General features: G+C 50.8%; 1 non-coding gene across 1 annotated transcript; it reads right to left on the reverse strand.

Annotated features, from left to right (window-relative positions):
- Window positions 1-2,205: 2,205 nt before the first annotated feature.
- On the reverse strand, window positions 2,206-2,278 carry TRNAE-UUC (transfer RNA glutamic acid (anticodon UUC)). The gene has a single exon. It is a non-coding gene; the product is annotated as a tRNA-Glu (tRNA).
- Between the last annotated feature and the right edge of the window lie 2,676 nt (window positions 2,279-4,954).

Raw genomic sequence — 4,954 nt, forward strand, 5'->3', positions numbered from 1 at the left:
TTTTCCAACACATAGCTACGAAGAGACAACCAGTTTGACAGTGACGCATCCCTCGCTATTCTGTAAAGCATGATAGCGCTGCCGACGCTGCAAGTGAGTGCAACACAGGTGCTGTACACTGAGCCGTCGGGTAACCGCTTCAGCAGCGACGCATCGCCTGCGGCATCGTAGGACTGCTCTGGCAACGCTGCGGTTGACGCCGCAGGTGACCATCATAATATTGTCATACACTGCGGTTCCGCTAGTCGGACGCTTCTAGTCCGTTGTTAGCGTCACTGTTTCCATGCTGTTTCGGGGCGCTGCACAGCCTGTCACAATTTTCAGTCGATGCAAGAGCGAATCACGGAGATGATAAACAACAACAATCCCTTGTAGCAGGGAAAGTTGGTGGCGCGGATACTTTCTTTGCTGAACCAGGGCGCACTCTAACACAGACTTATTTCTGCCTATTGTTACGAGATCTCCAGAGTCTGCAGCTGTCCATTATAAGGCTGCATCTTGCAGTTGATACCTCAGATCGCCATCCGTACGTACGGATCCTCTAACAAGGACGCTTCCTCGCACTGTGTGTCTATAGCCTGGCCCCGGCTGCGCGAGAGGCGTATTTGTTGTAGCGGCTCCAGCGCCACTAGCTGCTGTTGCTTTACTGGCACGACACGCTCGGATCCACCGTATGATACAATGTTCATGGGTAGTATAGCTTCAGGAAAACGTGCTTCTAAGCGTGATACAGTTGCGTCACACTCAGCCGCACACTCAGTGGCAGTATGTGATCACGTTGCTGGAGCAAGCAGAAAAAAGTGTACATGTCCGCCTGTGAGTTTGTGAGAAGGAAGCCGATGGAGTACAAGCATGGAGGCGTACGCAGTGTCGTAATGAAGGTGTGTAAACGCATCTCCAGAACACCATATGCACGTGGAATGTATAAAAAGAGGAAAGCGTGAAGCCGCTTAGCTCCATTCTAGTTCCTCAGCACGGGAGCCAGCCGTACGCGTCTGGCTTGATGGTGCAGCTAGAGCCAAAGAACTTGTCTGCATCCGTCCAGCGGATTAGTGTATCGTCCCTTTACCCGGCCTTGAATGGCACAAGTGAAAACGTAACCACATTCTGTCATCGCAATGGACAGAGTGGTGGTCTACGCTGCGAATAGCTTGGGGTGGCCGGCCAGGGGAGGTTTGCTCTTTCCCTTGTGACACTTTTTATGTGGTGCGATGCGATGTCGTAAGAGTGGCTGACAGACGCAAGGCGAGAAGGATACAATTCGATGTGTTTAGGGACCGCACGTGGACGCGAATAACTGCCTAGACATCAGGATGCCAAACCGCATCGTAAGTGTATGCACCTGTTTCTTCTTACATACCAGCATTCCGGTGCAGGCACCACCACTTGTCCGCGTAGATATTAAATTCTCAGTCACCATGAACAATTCTAGATGGCAGCCCCGAAGGTCGGGCTATTCCATCCTACTGAGTGGCAAATTGTAGCCTGCGGATACACGCATCCGAATTCATGTGCCTGACACAGACACCACCTTCTCCCCTTTGAGCGGATCCGAAGGGCCCCCTGTATCATCGTACACCGGTATCCGCGATTGAGTTTAGAAACGATGTACGATTTTTGTAGCACGTGTACCGTGGTAGGCACGGCAGAGAAGCTTTTGAGAAACATATACGTGGGGAGCGCGCTGGAGACCTGGATGCAGGCAGTACATTCGTACAGAGGGCCGTACGCGGATGGAAGGTCTGTACATATGCACGCTGTAGGAATCGAAGTCCTTTGAGGTGTGCCGCAGGGTAAGGACGAACGTGTTGTGTGATTTCATGGTCCTTAAGAAGAGTGCCAGCCTTAGGTATATTTGCGGCCAACAATCTGTGCTTCTCGAACCGGGGGCGGCTTCTGCTGAGACACCGACACGGAAAGCTCCTGAGATTGTCCGGTTACACAGCATTGAGTGTACCTGGCGGGCTTGAGGGGGGATATGAGAGGTGTATAGAGACAAGGATGGAGACGTGTATGTGGTGAGCGTGATTAGTGTACGATTAGCGAGGAACATAGAAGCGATGGATGTGTCCTCGCCCAGGAGGATTCCTATAGCGTGGAGATGAGGAAAATAGCACGCGTAGGCCCAGACATGCACGGTCCCGAGAAGAGCATAACACAGCTTCTACAATGTGCATTCAGCGGGTAATGTTGGAAAAACTCGCGTTCCCACGCCGGGACTCGAACCCGGGTCGCCCGGGTGAAAGCCGGGTATCCTAACCACCTAGACTACATGGGAGCTGTGGAGACCTCGTAAGTAGAAGTGTCTTCCCAGAGTCCCTCTAATAAAGCCGCAAGGGAGACGTCTGTGTGGTAACGGTGGCCTCTTCAGAGTCACTGAACCTCAAGTAGAGTCTAGCATGGACGCCTTCGGAAAAAGAAACGATACCCAAACTCATATGGCTAGAGTCTCGAGCCGGCGCTTGCGGCTTACTCTTTAGCCTTGACTGTCCATCCCACTACGACTCCTTGTGTAAGACGGAAGGACTCAAAGCGGCCGTCAAGCAGCACTGAAAATGCTCACGGCGGTGGCCCCAGTCTTCCTATAGCTTTCTGTCGTGCAATGCACGCTGTAAAACATCATATAGAGCTGATGTCCGCTCACCGCTTTCCTCCACCGGACAAAGCGCAGTCGTTTGGCGTGAAGGATAAATCCCCCTCCAGGCCTGAGCTGGTTCATGGTATGTTCTGGTTGTTATCTCTTCCGCAGTGCTGCAGTTAGGGTACCGCAATCTACCTTCGCTCGTCTCTTCAGCGGGGTGGACTGCATCGATTCTCAAATCGTGCAACGAGCAGTGATTGAGCTGTCCAATCTGCTCTTGACGGTTGCTAAGGTAGGGAAACGTAAACTACAGAGGGAAAGAAAGGCTCTGGCTGCTACGCTGCCCTCGCTACTTCTGGAGGGTTGACAGTGTGGCACCAGCCGGTGAGTTTTATTCTCCTAGCGAGAGGATGCCGTGCATACTAAGAAAAGTCCACAAATGCATCTGTCCCTCAAGAAGACTCTACACCACCTGTGTTTCATCTATGATTAAGCCTAACAAAGTGCCTAGATTACCCGAGCACGTCCTCCAGCAACTCGTTCACAGGTGTGTATTAATAAGTTACCGAATCCCGGCGACAAACAATTGCACTCTATGGCAAAACACCAGCAACCCTTCGGATGTATGTGGTAGCTCCACGTCTTGTCCTCTCGACGAACCTTTTGTATACTGTGCTCAGAATGCCGAATCGCTCACGAGCATTTTCGTAGGGTAGCTGACGTTTCGTCAAAGAACGCGTCATTCATCCTTTCGCGCAGATGTTGTTTGCTGATCCTCATCTGACATTCACCGTCGCCGCCCGCTGCGCGTGTCCGAGGACGCGGTGCAAACCGTTGTCACCTTGATCTCTACTACAGCGTTGATTAGTGCTCTCTCAACAAAGCCCATGTCTGTTGTCCTGGAGGATGAAGAAGCTCTCGCTTACGGATGAAATCTTGGGGGGTGTGTCCTTGAAGCGCGCTGACACTATATAAGCTCATTTGTGAGCACATTTGGTGACACCACACGCCACTCACCGCAACTCACCACGCTCCCATACAGATAGTGAAAATCAAGATCGACATAGACCTTGTCTACTACGTTTACTACGCTTCTGCGGTAACACAGCCGTAGCCATAGAACCTATGAGGGAAGAGGGGAAGAGACCCAGGTGTACCTGCAGCCTTCAACCGTATCCGAAAAATTAGAAACAAGGCTGCAACCGCTAGTGTTGGAACCCCACACTACCGGAGGACTGGCTGATGCTCAATGTTGTACAAAGTTTACCGCGAGTCTCTGTACAGCACTTAACACCCGGAGGCTGGTCGTTGTGCCAGAGGGACAGCATGCGTAGCAGTATGATGGACGTTGAGACCCAGAAACGTGATCACGTATGATCCCTCCATTTGACGTAAAAGGCATTATCCAGTTTCTGCAGCAGAGGTCTGGATGCCAGCCACCCTCATACTGCTGCGGTGGAAGAGGCTCCATGAAAAGAACGCGCTTGTGATCCAGACGGTGCATGGGGACATCTTGAATGCACCACCCGTGCATTTGTACGACAGCACTACACAGAATATTCTGCAAATTAAAACGCTTGTTAACTGTTGTCCGGGTACGTGCGTGCTTCACTCTGTGCCACTGACAAAAAATTATTTCACTCTGCAGGTCTTCGGCTGAAGATAATGGCCTTTTTTGCAGCTTTTGCTAAGCACGGACGGCATCGAAGGGATTTAGTTTAAGCAAGCACACGAAGCATTCAAATGCCACACTAGTCGCAGAGGCATATAATGGCAAAATAGCACGCCGACCATAATATATAGCTCAAATTATAGTGCCGATCTCATGAATGACAATACGTGTCTCCCACGCGGAACTTAGGAATAGAAACGTCCGTCCTGCAGATGCTTGCACACAGCTGTTCGACGCCACACCCGTCTGACGCAGGTTTCATCACACGCACAAAACGGTCCGTACACATATGCACACATGTACGGGGTGAATGGCACCTCTGTTCAAAAGTATGCAGCTTCATCTTTTTTTTTCCAGAATGAAATAGTTGTATACATATTTGTGCACTGAGTTTGAGCTCATGGAAAGGCGGGCCCAGTACGAAACCGGCCGATAGCACTGCCTACTTGGCACCTTCCCTCCGTGTGAGGATTTCGTAATCGGCATACTCACAACGTACTACAACGTACTCCTACTTTCCATGTGACATCGATGCTGAAGGCCTTCAAAAAAATCTCGTCTAACTATAGCATTGTGTGCTTTTACTGTAGCATTCAGGTGGAAAGGACGTGCAGGCACTATATGCGAGTAAACAGTACTGGTCAAAAGTGTTTGACTATGATTCTCAGCTCCTCTCACGGCAATACAGACAGCTTCGAAAG

The sequence above is a fragment of the Ochotona princeps genome, unplaced genomic scaffold (genome assembly GCF_030435755.1).
Source record: "Ochotona princeps isolate mOchPri1 unplaced genomic scaffold, mOchPri1.hap1 HAP1_SCAFFOLD_1708, whole genome shotgun sequence".
In the NCBI taxonomy this organism is placed as follows: domain Eukaryota; kingdom Metazoa; phylum Chordata; class Mammalia; order Lagomorpha; family Ochotonidae; genus Ochotona; species Ochotona princeps.